This window comes from Lolium rigidum, chromosome 5 (assembly GCF_022539505.1).
Source record: "Lolium rigidum isolate FL_2022 chromosome 5, APGP_CSIRO_Lrig_0.1, whole genome shotgun sequence".
NCBI lineage: Eukaryota > Viridiplantae > Streptophyta > Magnoliopsida > Poales > Poaceae > Lolium > Lolium rigidum.
In genome coordinates this window covers 160,127,977-160,146,179 of record NC_061512.1, presented here as the reverse complement: position 1 = coordinate 160,146,179, position 18,203 = coordinate 160,127,977, and positions in this window count along the sequence as shown.

Here is an 18,203-nt window from a genome sequence, read left to right as displayed (position 1 = left end):
ACCATATTGGTTGGTATGAAGTGTCATACAAAACAACGCAATACAAGAATACAATGGCCTAAGTGACTCGACAAGGAATATGATAGGAATGCACGTCTGGAACAAAATAAAGTGTTATTATGTTCGTCGTTGGCATTCTATCTAGCCCTTAGAATTTATAATAAAGAACTTAATAATTGTTATTTTGCTCTGGTCAAATAAAAACAATGAGTTGTTTAAATTATGACATTACTCCATGTACGATGGATAAGTTATTATAAATCTTAATGGTGAAACACACATACATAACACTAACGCTAAAAATGCCATAAGGCAAATGATTTGAATTCCACTTATTTGTGGAACCGCAATTTAGGTCATGTTAGAAAGGATCGCATGAAGGAACTCCATGCAAATGGATTTTTGGAGTCATTCGATTTGTTGAATCATTTGGCACTTGCAAAATCTTTTCTAAAAGGTAATGACCGAAATACCGTTCATAGGCCGAAGAGTTGAACGGGCAACTAACTTAGTGAAAACATACATAATGATATATGTGGTTCACTGGGCATAGTTGTGTGCGGAAGATTCTTCTACTTCATGAAAACTTTCAAACAATGAATTGAGTATATATATGGATATATTCAATAAGGAAAAGTTTGAAATATTTGAATAGGATTCAAATAAATTTCAGCATGAAGTGGAAATCATCGTAATAGAAATCAAATATCTATGATTGGATCATGGTGGAAATATTTGAATTACGAGTTTTAGCGAACATCTAAGAGAGTTATGAAATTGTTCTACAACTTACGTTTCTTGGAGTATCATAGTGATGATGAAGTATCCAAGAGATATATCCAAACTTTGTTGGATCAATGATGAGATAAAATATTGATGCCATTATATTTTTGTGGATTATGCTTTAGAGACTACCGCTTTTACACTAAATAGAGCATCATCATGATCCGTTGAAATGACACCATACAAGTTATGGCATGGGTATAAACCCTAATAGTCAACCAAAATCGGATGAATGTCTTTGTTGGTTATCCCAGAGAATTGATTGGGAATTCTTCCCACTATGTAGACAAAGACAAAAGTGTTTGTCAATGTTTCTTATTTCCAAGAAATTGTTTTCTAGTGAAGTATTTGAGTGGGAGGACAATATAATTTGATAAGGTTTATGAACCTAAGCATAATGATCAGAGTAGCACAAAGATCGGAATTGGTTTCGGAAGCGGCCACGACGATCATGGCTCTCATGACTACAAAGTGTTTTAGCCATGGAGATCGAAGTACATATTGAACCTTGTAGGTATGGTTTACTTTGTGATCAAATAAATGATTTGTGGACAAAGAATTGATTTTGAACAATGATAAACCAACTACAAACAAAGAAGTTATGATGGGCCCTGACTCCGTTAAAATGGCTATACGCCATGAAATCCAAGATAGATAAATACTTTTTGAAAGTAAATGAATCTATAAAATTAATGGACTTGGATGAAATGTCCTTAAAGAAGATTGACTTGTCGAAAAGTTGTTTACGACAAAGTTCAAAGAGTTGACTACGATAAGATTAGATCTTCCGTAGCAATGCTTATAGTCTATGTGGATTATTCTAGTAGGATGGCAAAATACACTACTTAACAGAAGTGTGTATTAAAGGTGTATACAAGATACAACCAATTGTTTTGCTAGTCCGTAGAATACTAGATAGGTATACGAACTTCAATTGGATGAAGTGAGTATCACGGAGTTGGAATCTTCACCAGATGAAATAGTCAAAGAGTTTTTGATTTCATCAGAGACGATGAAGAGGCTTGCATTTGCAAGAAATTAAGTGGGAGCGCTAAGACACATTTATAATACTTTATGTAGGTGACATATAGTTGGTTATAAATGATGTAATTATATACTTGATTAAAAAGGTTTCATTGAGAATTAACTTCAATGAAAGGATATGGACTGAAACAAATTTAGTGTCAAGATCTATGAAGATAGATTGAAACACATAAATAAGTTTAAGTCAAAGTACATATGATGGATATTGAAGTAGTTCAATATAGAAATATTAAGAAAATGTTCTTGTCATGTGAAGGTTTAACAAGACTTGAGTGTATCTAACACTCAATGAGTAAAAACACATGAGTGATTATAAATCACGAATAATATGTACACAATCAGATATCATGTGCTATAAAGTGTTATGAGCATATACCAGGATGATTCATATGATGATCATTGGACGACAGTAAGAATATCCTTGAGTACTTTAGAAGAACTAAGGATATATATATATATATATTTGTATGAAGAAATGACAAACAAATCGCTGTAAGGTGTTACACCGATATTGGTTTTGTCACATATAAAATATAATTTCAATCTCAAATTAGACTAAGTGTTGTTTAAAAGGTAGCACAATGAGCTAGAAGTTGTCTATGCTAGATTTAGAAGAGTTCTAAATATTGTGATGGATTCTACAAAAGAAGGCAGAGTATGTCATTATTTTGACAATGACAAAGGATGTTAAGTCAAGAGGTTCTTTGAGAACTTGGTGTAGTTCCGACAGAGTCAGAACTTTGAAGCTATATTGTGTGTGACAATATTAGTGACATATTTCAGACCGCGGAATTAAGGTTCCACCAGAAGATCAAACATATTTAATGCCGACTCATTTGGAAATGAGTGATGCGTTGAGACGCAAATGAATTACAAAATACATACGTTTCTGAGCATGTCAGATCCGTTGACTAAAACCTCTCCCGTGAGCAAAACATGATAAAGCACCAGAAGGCCAAGGTGTTATATCTTTACAAATATAAACTAGATTGTTGACTCTAGTGCAAGTGGGAGACTGAAGGAGATATGCCCTAGAGGCAATAATAAAGTGGTTATTATTTATATCTTTATGTTTATGATAAATGTTTATATATCATGCTATAATTGTATTAACCGAAACATTAGTACATGTGTGATATATAGACAACAAAGAAGTCCCTAGTATGCCTCTTAAACTAGCTTGTTGATTAATGGATGATTAGTTTCATAATCATGAACATTGGATGTTATTAATAACAAGGTTATATCATTATATGAATGATGTAATGGACACACCCAGTTAAGCGTAGCATAAGATCTCGTCATTAAGTTATTTGCTATAAGCTTTCGATACATAGTTACCTAATCCTTATGACCATGAGATCATGTAAATCACTTATACCGGAAAGGTACTTTGATTACATCAAACGCCACTGCGTAAATGGGTGGTTATAAAGGTGGGATTAAGTATCCGGAAAGTATGAGTTGAGGCATATGGATCAACAAGTGGGATTTGTCCATCCCGATGACTGGATAGATATACTCCGGGCCCTCTCGGTGGAATGTCGTCTAATGTCTTGCAAGCATATGAATAAGTTCATAAGAGACCACATACCACGGTACGAGTAAAGAGTACTTGTCGGAGACGAGGTTGAACAAGGTATAGAGTGATACCGAAGATCAAACCTCGGACAAGTAAAATATCGCGTGACAAAGGGAATTGGTATCGTATGTGAATGGTTCATTCGATCACTAAAGTCATCGTTGAATATGTGGGAGCCATTATGGATCTCCGGATCCCGCTATTGGTTATTGGTCGGAGTGAGTACTCAACCATGTCCGCATAGTTCTCGAACCGTAGGGTGACACACTTAAAGTTGGATGTTGAAATGGTAGTACTTGAATTATGGAATGGAGTTCGAATATTTGTTCGAAGTCCCGGATGAGATCCCGGACATCACGAGGAGTTCCGAATGGTCCGGAGAATAAGATTCATATATAGGATGTCATTTTATGTGAATAAAATGTCGCGGAAGGTTCTATGGAAGGTTCTAGAAGGTTCTAGAAAAGTCCGGAAGAAACCACCAAGGAAGGTGGAGTCCACAAGGGACTCCACCTCCATGGCCGGCCAGCCCTAGATGGGGTGGAGTCCCAAGTGGACTCCACCATAGGGGGCCGGCCACCCCCACATGGGAGGTGGGAATCCCACCTTTGGGTGGGAGTCCTAGTTGGGCTAGGATTGCCCCCTCCTATGGAAGGATTTGGTTTCGGGTCTTATTCGAAGACTTGGACACCAACACTTGGGTTCCACCTATATAATGAGGGGCATAGGGGAGGGGGCCGGCCACACCAAAGCCACCACCTTGGCCGCACCCCTTGGAGGCCGGCCACCCCCTCTCCCCAAACCCTAGCCGCCCCACTCCTCCTTCTTCCCCGCACGCTTAGCGAAGCTCCGCCGGGATTCTCCACCGCCACCGACACCACGCCGTCGTGCTCGCTCGGATTCAAGAGGAGCTACTACTTCCGCTGCCCGCTGGAACGGGGAGGTGGACGTCGTCTTCATCAACAACCGAACGTGTGACCGAGTACGGAGGTGCTGCCCGTTCGTGGCGCCGGAAGCGATCGTGATCAAGATCTTCTACGCGCTTTTGCAAGCGGCAAGTGATCGTCTACCGCAGCAATAAGAGCCTACTCTTATAGGCTTTGGAATCTCTTCAAGGGTTAGTCTTGATCATCCCCTCGTTGCTACCGTCTTCTAGATTGCATCTTGGCTTGGATTGCGTGTTCGCGGTAGGAAAATTTTTGTTTTCTATGCAACGTTATCCTACAACTCCAACGTGGGCACGGGGCTTAACTTGACGTTTGTTCTTCTTAGCATGAGGCACCGCACAACTATACAAGGGTACGGTTACCCCCGAGTCCGGGTTGTCGAGGTTGGGACAATAGTATAACGGGAGGCCTTCGGGTCGACCCGTCCGAAGACACTATGGGTCTCCTGGCTTGGCGGTGGAGCCACGCTCTAGAGGAGGTGAGCTGCCACGGTGCCGGGAGGTACATACTCCATAGGGTAGGACCTCGTGTTAAGTCGAATGGGCGAAAGGTTATGTCCGGGTATCCGTCGTGGCATATGTCGTTATGCGGGGATGATGCCCACACGATAGGTATCCGGATAGTTGTGGTGAAAGTGTGCAAACTCGCCGAGTCAAAACTATTCGAATAGCCGCGTCCGCGGTCATGGACGGTTGGGATGGCCGTTACGTAGCCGTGTCGAGTTTTGGTTTTGAAAATGATTTCCAAAGGAAATGTGTGTTGGAAGTACCGGAAGGGTACGGGAAAGATGGTGTGCCGACCATGTGGAGATGGTCGAGGAAAATGAAACAAAAGAGGGTGACCCTTCCTAGTGTTACATGTGGAGGAACTCTGCTTTAACAAAGATATAGAGATGTCATAGGACTTTCTTAGTGTCCCCTTCAACTGTGATGTGGGATGCTATATCCACAAGAGAAACTGATTCTCTTTCACATGCTATATCCACCGGAGAAACTATTCTTCCTCTCTTGTCTTCTTTAGTTAGAATTGTTATCACCTTCTTGATGGTTTGCGAGTACAATTCAAATGTACTCACGGCTTTGTCCCCGGCTATTTACTTGGCCAGACACCGGAGGACCTCGACGGATGAAGAAGGAGTTGACGACGTCTATGCGAGCTAGGAACGTCTTCCCGCTCGCTTGCATGTAGGGTTAAGGCAGATGACTTGGGCTCTACGCTGCTGAAGTGATTCTGCTACTCTGATGATTAGATTAGGCCCTTCGAGGCTATCTTGTAAAGATGGGTCATGTGACTTTATTGTAATTTTCTTATTCCGTTTGTAAAGGATGATGTAATTTGATATCAGTTTGGTTATGTGTTCACGACACACTGATCATGGGAACGTGAACTGTATACATAACAGGGTATTTCGGACAGCTAGTCCGGGGTCCCCACAGCCAGGCCATGGGCCGCGCCACCCTATGGTGTGGGCCCACCCTGGGTCCAGTTGGCTCCCCCTTCTGGCTTCCTCCGTCATCTGGAAAAATAGGATTTTCTGTAAAACTTCCTTCCACAGTTGATCTTTCGAAATATTGCATCCTGACGGTGCTTTTTCCAGCAGAATCCTGGCTCCGGTGCTCGATCTCCAAATAATCATGAAACATGTAAAATAGATGAAATAACATAAGTATTGTGTCTCAGTATGAAATATATCAATGAATAACAGCAAATTATGATATAAAATAGTGATGCAAATTGGACGTATCAAGTATATCATCCTCCTCTCTTGACCCTTGAAAACTTCCTCCACACCAAACTCGAAACAACTCATTAGAGGGTTAGTGCACAATAAAAATTAACATGTTCAGAGGTGACACAATCATTCTTAACACTTCTGGACATTTCATAAAGCTACTGGACATTAATGGATCAAAGAAATTCATCCAACATAGCAAAAGAGGCAATGCGAAATAAAAGGCAGAATCTGTCAAAACAGAACAGTCCGTAAAGATGGATTTTATTAGGGCACCAGACTTGCTCAAATGAAAATGCCCAAATTGAATGAAAGTTGCGTACATATCTGAGGATCATGCACGTAAATTGGCTTAATTTTCTGAGCTACCTACAGGGAGGTAGACCCAGATTCGTGACAGCAAAGAAATCTGGAACTGCGCAGTAATCCAAATCTAGTACTTACTTTACTATCAAAGACTTTACTTGGCACAACAAAACATAAAACTAAGATAAGGAGAGGTTGCTACAGTAGTAAACAACTTCCAAGACACAAATATAAAACAAAGTACTGTAGCAAAATAACACATGGGTTATCTCCCAAGAAGTGCTTTCTTTATAGCCATTAAGATGGGCTCAGCAGTTTTAATGATGCACTCGCAAGAAATAGTATTTGAAGCAAAAGAGAGCATCAAGAGGAAAATTCAAAACACACTTAAGTCTAACATGCTTCCTATGCATAGGAATCTTGTAAATAAACAAGTTCATGAAGAGCAAAGTAACAAGCATAGGAAGATAAAACAAGTGTAGCTTCAAAAATTTCAGCACATAGAGAGGCATTTTAGTAACATGAAAATTTGTACAACCATATTTTCCTCTCTCATAATAACTTTCAGTAGCAACATGAGCAAACTCAACAATATAACTATCACATAAAGCATTCTTATCATGAGTCTCATGCATAAAATTATTACTCTCCACATAAGCATAATTAATTTTACTAGTTGTAGTGGGAGCAAATTCAACAAAGTAGCTATCATTATTATTCTCATCATCAAATATAGGAGGCATATTGTAATCATAATCAAATTTATCCTCCATAACAAGCGGTAACAAAAGACTACTATCATTATAATCATCATAAATAGGAGGCAAAGTATCATCAAAGTAAATTTTCTCCTCAATGCTTGGGGGACTAAAAAGATCATGCTCATCAAAACCAGCTTCCCCAAGCTTAGAACTTTCTATATCATTATCAACAATGGTGTTCAAAGCGTTCATACTAATATTACTACCAGCATGCAAATAAGATTCCATAGGTTTTTTAATTTTCGCATCAAACAATCCATGTTTTAAATCAGGAAATAGAATAAGAAGCTCATTGTTGTCCATTATGCCAAACTAGTGTAAACACGAAACAAAAAGATGCAATTGCAGGATCTAAAGGAAATAGCTTCGAGCACAAACACAATGGCGCCGAGAAAGTACTCGTTACCTGGAACCGGAGTATGAGTGCCTTTTTACCTTTCCTCCCCGGCAACGGCGCCGTAAATGTGCTTGATGTCTACGGGAGCTTCTATTCTTGTAGACAGTGTTGGGCCTCCAAGAGCGAGAGGTTTGTAGAACAGCAGCAAGTTTCCCTTAAGTGGATCACCCAAGGTTTATCGAACTCGGGGAGGAAGAGGTCAAAGATATCCCTCTCATGCAACCCCGCAACCACAAAGCAAGAAGTCTCTTGTGTCCCCAACACACCTAATAGGTGCACTAGTTCGGCGAAGAGATAGTGGAATACAGTGTGGTATGAATAAATGCGAGCAGTAGTAACAAGTGCGTGAAAATAGCTTGTCGGCGTGTAGTTGATGGTGGTAATATGGTAGCGATAGTAACGCAGTAAAAACAAGTAAACAAGCAGCGATAGCGATATTTAGGAACAAGGCCTAGGGATTAGACTTTCACTAGTGGACACTCTCAACTTTGATCACATAACAGAATAGATAGATGCATACTCTACACTCTTTTGTAGGATGATGAACACATTGCGTAGGATTACACGAACCCTCAATGCCGGAGTTAACAAGCTCCACAATTCAATGTTCATATTTAAATAACCTTAGAGTGCAAGAAAGATCAACACGACTAAACCAAGTACTAACACAGACATGCACACTGTCACCTTCACACTATGTAGGAGGAATAGATCACATCAATACTATCATAATGATAATTAACTCCACAATCTACAAGAGATCATGATCATAGCATACGCCAAGTACTAACACGGATGCACACACTCGTCACCATTACACCGTGGAGGAGGAATAAACTACTTTAATAACATCACTAGAGTAGCACATAGATAAATTGTGATACAAAACACATTGCAATCATAAAGAGATATAAATAAGCACTTCACTACGCCATTCATAACAGTGAGTAAGTATTCTGTGAAATATAGCCTAAGAGACCCACACGGTGCACACACTTGTCACCTTTACACACGTGGGACAAGGAGTCTCCGGAGATCACATAAGTAAAACTCACTTGACTAGCATAATGACATCTAGATTACAAGCATCATCATATGAATCTCAATCATGTAAGGCAGCTCATGAGATTATTGTATTGAAGTACATAGGAGAGAGATGAACCACATAGCTACCGGTACAGCCCCGAGCCTCGATGGAGAACTACTCCCTCCTCATGGGAGCATCGGCGGTGATGAAGATGGCGGTGGAGATGGCAGCGGTGTCGATGGAGAAGCCTTCCGGGGCACTTCCCCGCTCCGGCAGGTGCCGGAACAGAGACTCCTGTCCCCGGATCTTGGCTTCGCGATGGCGGCGGCTCGCGGAAGGTTTTCCGTATCGTGGTTTTTCGCCTCGGGGTTTTCGCGACGGAGGCTTTAAGTAGGCGGAAGGGCAGCCTCGGAGGGGGCTCGGGGCCACCACACCATAGGGAGGCGCGGCCCCCCTCTCGGCCGCGCCGGGGTGTGGTGTGGGGCCCCCGAGGCTTCCCTCCGGCGGCTCTCGGGTGTTCCGGATGGTTCCGGGAAAAATAGGAACCCGGGCGTTGATTTCGTCCGATTCCGAGAATATTTCGTTACTAGGATTTCGAAACCAAAAACAGCAGAAAACAGGAACCGGCACTTCGGCATCTTGTTAATAGGTTAGTTCCAGAAAATGCACGAATATGACATAAAGTGTGCATAAAACATGTAGATAACATCAATAATGTGGCATGGAACATAAGAAATTATCGATACGTCGGAGACGTATCAGAGCCCGGTACCCCCGGCGCTTTTGGGCCCAATTCGCCGGCGGTAGAGTTAGGCCCCCCTGGAAGGTATTACCACCGGCATCTTCAAGTCGTATTTGCCGGCGGTAAGGAGTGCGGCTATAAGCCTTTTCCTAGTAGTGACGGAACCTCCATGAGGGTTGGGAGGGCACACTAAAAGGAAACGATGCCATTCAAAAGCGTATGCATATTACAGATTACGCCCAACGGGCAAAGGTCTACAATATCTTACTGCTAATTACACTCCCTTCACCAGAAGGAGTACACCCTGTCCTCCAGTGGCAGGATCCAGCCTCTCCATGAGCAAGACCAACCTCCCACCAAGTGGATCTTCGATGGGAGCTCACCAGTCCAACAGGAAGGAAGGGATGGCGACGCGTAGACCTGAGTTGTCCCAGACGCACACGGAGAAGTCGCCTCCACTGAGGTAACAGAGCCTCAGGCTATACCCGCGGTAGAGGCCGTTCTCCTCGACGAAGCTCCTCCAGCCCAGCGCTAGCACCAGGACTCCTATCGTGGGACCCTCAGCGATGACGTGCCAATGGAGCTGACCTCTGGGATGGTCTAGCCTCGCGCTGCACGGCATCTCGCGAAGAGTCTCTCGTGCGAAGCGCTCGGGCAGGCGAAGCCTCCTATTCCAGTCAGGAGCATCAAGCCTGACGAGGAGGTCCCAAGTGCTACAGGACCCGACCATCTCTGGCTTCTCCCTCTTCGAACAAGACAGAGCTGGATCTGGAGACAAATCCGGACTCGGGGCCGAAACGCCACACCTACGGTGAGGTGTCTTGTCTCGGCTCCCGTGAGGGCGGCCGCTTCGTCGACAAAGACTCGCCATCCCCCGCGGGCACCGACGACGCCTCTCCAACACGGCCACCGCCACGTCCGCCTCTGCCTGCGCCTCGACCGCCATGCTTCCCGCTCCCGGGAGGGTGGCTTCGTGGTCTCTTCACCAAGGATCCACGCCCTCCGGCGCAGTGGGAGCCTTGCCCTTCACAGAGATTGAAGACCTCCTTGGCGCCATCTAGTGGCGGGGAGAGGAGGAGGAAGAAGAATGAATTGTGGGAAAGGCGATGAACCTTCTCCCCTCCTTATACCGGGCCGATGGGTGCGTCGGCGCTTTAATCGCCGTGCATTAATCACCGGGAGGCGCCACGTGCCCCAATAACTCTACGCGCAACCACAAGGTCGCGTCTTGTCATGCCACAGTTTTGAAACCAACGGATGGAGATCTTCTGCCGTTTGGTGTGCACGAGATGCAACCGACTGCTCTAACCAGCGGACCCACACGAAGAGATTCGTGCCAGCAATTGTTGGCCACTTGCCCCTTCATGACCTTCAACGGCCACGTGTGGAACAAGTGCCCGGGGGCTACTGTGGGATCCCTGGCAACTAGGGTGCCATAGACCTAGGGTTTGCTGGGCCAACAGTGGCTACTCGGAAGCAATCACTCGAGGAGGCTACTCCCGAGTGAGGCTCCACGAGGCGTAAAACCCTCCTGGAGACATCAAGCTAGAGCGGAAGATAGGCTCGGGGAGGAACTCCCTCGCGGATGTCCCCGATCCACCAACCTCTCCAACTCAGATAGCCTCCCTTGAAGGCGATAAGACCAACCAAGGAGCATCGGATGCCACCTACGTGGGCCCCGCCAACAAGGACGAGGAGCAGGCTCCGAAGGCTACAAGACAAGGCCGACAAACGTCGCGTACGTCATGGCTGAGCTCAAAAGCTCAGTCCCGATGAGGCGAGGTACCATTGCCTCTTTGGTGATTAAAGCTGGATCGACGAGGACCAAAGCGCCAAGACTCTGTCCTTGCCACTTTGGTGCAAGGCCGGGTGGACGGCACAACCTGCCATGGACTGACACTTTAATCGACCATGGACTAGGACTACTTGTAGAGTTCGAGGGTGTTTCCTACCCTTAGTTTGGAGATGTGGGAACCCTTCCCCTCGAAGGTAGTGGCTCGCGATCTTCTTGTATAAAACACGTAATGTTAGAACGCAGTTGCATAGTCTTTGCTGGCGGGAAAAACTTCATAAAGATATTAGTGCATTCTTCCCATGAAGTTATACTGCCCTTAGGCAAAGCTAGTAACTAGTCTTTTGTTTTTCCTCTTAATGAAAAGGGAAACAAGCATTTGGATCAACATCTTTAATGCGCATCATATCACATATTTTAGTGAATGTGTTCAAGTGCATACCTGAATCCTCAGTTGTTGAGCCTGCAAATTGGTTCTGCTAAACCAAACTTAACAGGTTAGGCTTAATTTCATAGTTCTCCGCTTCAACAGCGGGCTGAGTATGGGTGCATGAATAAAATTATCATTGGGGATAGCATATTCCCCAAGCTTCTTTTCTTCCATAGTGATTACCTTTTTGGGTTTCCATTCTATGATTGAAAAATAAATTAACTACTAATTCCTTTTGGGTCTTCAAGTATAAGTAAAACAGTAAATTAATAACAGTAAATAAAAACTAAAAAAAAAAACTAACAAGGTCTCTAGTAACCTTATAGGAATAGCGAAACTGCTTCCCCGGCAACGACGCCAGAAAAAGGGTTGATAGCTCTAATCCGGATTACGGATTGTAGTATGATAAGCTTTTTCCCTTGAAGATCTAGGTTTAATCAAACCTTAAGAAGCACTGCTAAATGGTGTAAATGAAGGAAACATCTACAAGACTTTGCTAGTGTATCTTATTTACGGTTTACCGGACCTATCTAGTTTACTTTGGAGAGGGTTGTGTTCAATGATGGGAATAAGCCAGGGTTAAGGTTCCACCTGTAGCTATGCATACATATATAAATAAAACTCATATGTGTAACAAATAAAATATAGATAATAGATATGTGGGTAGCACATCTGTAAATATCCTTGACCCTAAAGCCAGAGGTGACAAGAGCCTAATGGTCCAACCATTGTCCTCACAGCCGTAAGCAACAACAATTTTTAAGTAAATATAGACCAAAGCCTTAAGCTAGATGATTGTGCTATGATCCCAAATGGATCACTAAACATGTAACGGTACTTTCCCCTTTTTGTCACTGAGGTTTCACGCGTAAACGCCGTTCTCCACTCATCCCACCTCTTCCCTTGATCCTCTCTAATGACATGGGTACCTACAAATCATCAAAGACGAGTCAAAGAGACAAGGATACAAGATTGAAAAACTCATATAAAATCCTTACACATAACATAAGATTAGATGCACATAGTTGCTGCGGGGCCCAACCCGCAGCCCGTGAGGACTACTCACACATAATATCAAGATCAAGATCAAACATAGAAATCACAATATTTTTTTATAATGGTCGCTAATATCAAGGAGATCTCTATTACAACGGTGATGGCTATGGCTGTGAAGGAGATGGAGGATGGAATGGATGAACTAGGGGAATGGATCTCCTTTGGTGTGTTGCAAATGGATCTGGTGGATGGCGGCTCTGCTTGGCGATGAATGGCTCTCTGTTTGGCATCGGTCCCTTCACGACTTTTATAGAGTTTGACCTCGGGAACACATCGGCGCATGATTCGGCGGACGGTACGGGCGGGGCTTGCCCGTACCGATGCCTGTTAAAGCCCATGGGACCGCCTTTCCGAGCATAGTCAACTTTGCCATGCACCTGACGCGATTTTCTTTAGTAATTGCAGGTGCATTTGCTATTATGACGTGATATCGTGCATAACATCCAAAAATAGAAGAGATTGCACATCTTTGCATTGATTAGGCATTAGTGGCAAGTTGAGAGGCGAACTTAATCAATTTCTTGACTTAGCTAGGGGTTTAAATGCGAGAAAATATGGCGTATTTCACAGCCATCAAGAAACAAAAAAGAGACATGAAACACTACAGAGAATTATAGGCTAGTAAGTTTCAAAGGTGGATGCATTAAAACAATATGCAATAGAACATGTAGAAGGTACTCTACTTGCCTTAGCTTGTAAAAAAGTTCGAGTTTTTTTTGGTATACGTGTCCTTATTGCGCTATGTCGCCTCCTCGTACGGGCAGGTGGTACGGGCTAGTGCGCCTGTATGGGTGCTCGCTATTCCTACTGGAAATTCTTCGTCTTTTATGTGTCTGGTGGCGAGTTCGGTATGGGCGCGCGGTACGGCCGCGTCCCACTGTACCGATGGTCGCTAAACTTATAGTGACTTCTCTGGAAAATTTTCTGGTTTCTTTGTTGCTTCGTAGGAGTCATACGGGCGGGTTGTACGGGTAGATACGCCCGTACCGGTGCCCGTTAATTAAACTCCCTCGAGCCTAAAAACCATTCATTTTTGTCCGAAAAGTCACTAAGGACCTGGAACATTAGTCCAACACCCAAGAACTCGCATGCATATATTCTGTAGAATTTTCTTAACCAGGATATGAAACACATGATTTCATCAATGATTAATTATACCTTTTGAAATAGTCCCAAGCCAACTCTAATAGGAAATCATGCATATATGAGAGTGCCAATGCAACATGAATGCAACTATATTCAAGATACAAAATTAAGAAAGACACCTAATAACTTCTGGGTTGCCTCCCGGGAAGCACTTCCATTAAAGTCATATAGCTAGGCTTTGATGCTCCATTATTATTTTAAAGAATGGACTAGAATTATGCATTTTACCTTTATGGGGTTTGGAGCATCTCATAGTAGAGTACGGTCGAAGTTGTACCCGCTTGCGGTGCATCGGCATCTTGTAGATGAATAGGTTCTCGCTTTCAAGCGAGTGTGGATGCACCTAGCATGGTGAGCATGCCTTCTTATGTGGCTGCAACAAAAAGGTTAGGGATTCATGAATAAATTTTAAATCTTTACCTTGGCTTTCATTGTAGGGGAACACTTCATAGTATTTTTCTTTCGCATCGGAAATTGGTTCCTGCATATTAGCTTCGAAAGATTCATAGCAAGGTTCTATCTCTAGTTCATCATTAGTAATGCTCTCCTCGTGAGTATCTAGGCACAAGGACTCAGCATCTAAATTATGTTCAGTTTTAGCATTAAAAGAATCATCACTAAAGAGAGATGCAACATCAACAATAATAGAACTAGATGATTCCCCGCGCGTTGCTGCGGAAAATATTACGCAAAATTGTTGTTTTTCTCATGCAAATGAACTTCTAAAATAATTAGCAAAAAAATAAGATTATACTTTGCATGAATACTTTCAAATAATAATAAAAACTTAACACCAATCCTTCAACTTTCCATTGAATGTTTGAGAAACTGACAAAAACCTAAACTGTTAAAGTATTATATGGTTATTTACCCGGGGAACCAACATGTTTAAAGCTTCAGTTGATGAAACAACCTCTGCTTCCAATTCACTTCCAATTCAGGGAATAAACGTTAGTGCTACAACCAAAGCATCACCACCTTGATTTATAGCTATAACCACATGTCTTGACTCTTGACCGTGCGTGATCTCAATCTAAACTTCCATATATACTTTCATACATTCCGCAATAGGCGCTACATAAATGTTATTAGTTCAGATCTAATCATAAGGCTTAGCTCACTTGTAGAAAATAAGTAAACTAATCCACTTATCAGTGCATTACATTTACCAAAAAAAAAATTGATACCATTGAGGTGGTGCCAAGCTTGTGAAAACAGAGGATACCAACAGGAAAGGATAGAAAAAATGGTATCCGAGTTTCCTGTAGTAGGGAGGAATTGCGAAGAAACTTGCACTGATATATGCAACCTCTGAGTTTCCTATAGTGTAAAATTTAATGACCCTGGGATTCAATCTCAAAATACTTAATCTTCACTAACAAAAATGCAAACAATAAACCATGAATAACTTATCTTCTAACTAACAAATCTTTCAGATTTTTTTTTTGAGAAAAAACAAATCTTTCAGATACTTTGATTTATATAAAATCTGTAATATCACCGATGGACCGGAGCTGCAACATCTCGATCTGAAACTGAGGACGTGATCATGGGCCAACATGTATTCATATGGATAAATTTTCTACCTTTGAAATTTGACGTGTAGAACAAAACCATGAACCAAAAAGGCAGATGTGAGTGCGGTTTTTGCATGTCAGCTTGTGCACCGACATGATGCTCAATCTTAATGGAACCTACAAAGAATCATGCAACTGCATTTTCTTCAGCTTAAAAGGTTAAACGGTGATGCATGGCTGGTTGACTGCCTACCCGTTGTGGACGATGCAGGTCATTCCCAATTGCTCCATACTCGTGCATCTGGTTCTAATAGGTACTGCCATCCTAACTTTCCATCCCATACAGATGCATTTTTCACTAATTATATATCGTGTGTGCTTACAACAATGAATTGACATCAAGTTGTTAGAGTATAATAATCTTACCAACTGAAATACGTAATACAGAGTCACGCAGTACACAAAATGATGGCCAGCGTCTTCTAGCTTCAGCAATCAGAGAGCCAGAAGCCAAAATATCCAAACAAATCGAGGAGGCTTGAGGAAGCAGATTGCAGGCACCAATAAAATCAAATTGAGGGGAAATCGTGAATGGGATTTCCAGCCGGAGGTCAACCTAGCAGAGTAGGAATACGTAGTTAGGGATTGGAAAAAAAATAGAGAAATTAGAATTAGCGTGGTGCCATGGTGGCCGCCGGCAGTGGTGGCTGCCCGAGCAGGAGGGGCGCGAGTAGCCTGGCGGGTGAAGCGTATGTCAACACGGTCTTCTTTTTAATCTCGATGTGGTGGCGGCGTATAATTTCGGTGGAGCAGTTTCCATTGACGATAATTGGGATTTATGAGCAGTTTCCAGTTTTGATTGCTGGGACGTGAGAGGCCGCGACTGTTGAGGAGAAGGGAGGGTGGCTACGTAAATCGCGGGGAGGAGGGCACGTTGACGAAGAGGAAGACAAACATCGACTACTTTTTTTGGTAGATTAAAACGGGTTGAAGCCCACGAGGATTAGGCCCATATTGTGGAGGCGCGTGGGTCTGGCGACGAAAGGTATTGTCGTTCGGCTGCTGACGTGGGTGTGGCGATGAAGCTTCTGTCGTTCGGCTCGTACCGTGTCGGTCTGCGTATAAAAAACATTGCCTACGGCTGGGAGGAAGGTGAAATTTCTAAATCAGGTGATGTGGCTCGCTGTGAGACCAGTAAAATGGGGCCATCTATTAAGAAAGAGAAGATTTGTAGTGTGCAACTCGTTGTCAACCTCACCTTCTTGGTGTTCCTCCTCTTTATCTTGTGAATCCTCAAATGGTTATTTTCGGAAACTACGAATTTGCATTGTTCTTTACTCTTTATCAAAAGTGCATTATCACTAAGATGTTCATGACAATAATCAATATACTGCAAGGTTTCGTATGCCATTTGGAAAAATTCATTATCACTACTCACCATAAGTATCATAATTTTTCAAAGTAGCTCATGGGACCCTTTATAAAGAATATACTTTATCAATTCGCTATTAGCATCATTACTATGGAAAGACGCCAAGGATTCTTAATAAGTATTAGAACATTGAAAGCGAAAATGCCAGGCACACATACATTCAGGACATATTATTTGATAATAAGAACATAATGTGTGAGCACAACATATCACTTGATAATACATGTCGTTTACCTGTACCTCACCACTAGTTATGTGTGATCTTCGTCATTGTACACATTTTCATCTTCTTGAGCAGCCATGTGTAGGTATTCATCGTATCTCTTCTCCTTCATTGCAAGCTGCATATGTTCTCGAATAGACATCTTGGAAGACATGATTAGTAGAAACAGTTTTTATAGTTTTGGTTTTTTAATTTTTTTGTTCTTTTCAATTAAATAAAAGCAGTAAAATAGCAACAAACAGAAATAAACTATGTGCGAGTGTGTAGATAATAACCAAGTGCTATGCTCCCCGGCAACGGAGCCAAGTTGATAGCTAGGTTCCTATGCTCAACAACAGGGTTGTTGCAGTACTTGTGGCGGCAACTATTTATTAGAAAGTTCGTCCCAAAGGAGATCTGCAAATGGCAATAAACACAATCCCGCAACTGCGTTGTCAGGCGCAACCACGTTCGCACCCAAACCGTGGTTTGGAAATAGCCTATACTATAAGGTGCTAAGATGGTAATGATTTGAGGGTGGTTTAAAGTAACTATTAATAAAGAACTAAACAAGAACAAAGTAAACTAAAAAGGCATTGTAGCTATAAGATTGAATGGAATGAGAGGTATTTTCTAGGCTTCGGTCTCACTAGTACTAGATGGGCAAATATATATGCGTGATCCGTTATTTACAAGAGATTCCGTAGAGAAATAAATGTTCCCCATTTGATTACCAGGCTATGCCATAGCGTGTACTATGCATAATCTTACATGTCACTTGCAAGGCAGAGGTACGTTCCCGGGTCAAAGGGTTTTGTGAACTCATCTTTGTAACTCATGTACATAAATTCTAGATCACCATACATTCTAGCTTAGTGCAATAGATCATACCTCGACCTAGAACCGGAGCAATCACACACTCATGGATGAATAATAATAAACGTAAACTAAAGCAAGAGAGCGTGTTTGTGATATGGTTGAGGGGGTCTCAAGGAGTTTAAGTTCCACCTCTAGTATTGCTATTACTTATGATTAGAATGACTTATATCTTTGCCTAGCTATGTGTGGGGAGAGCTCCATAATAAGATGCGCCCAGAAAACCATCGGTCATCACATCTCTAAATAACCACAACAGCTAGTCTTCTGCAAGCCACATATTGACTATTGCTATTAAGGATTTCCCCATGGTTATCGGTATGAGCTTAGTGAATCCCTCCTTATCCCCCTCATCCATGTGTTAGAGCGCTGATACGGGCATGTCACTTCCCGCCGTTCACTCTACCACACGTCTAAGGGTAGTTCCCTCT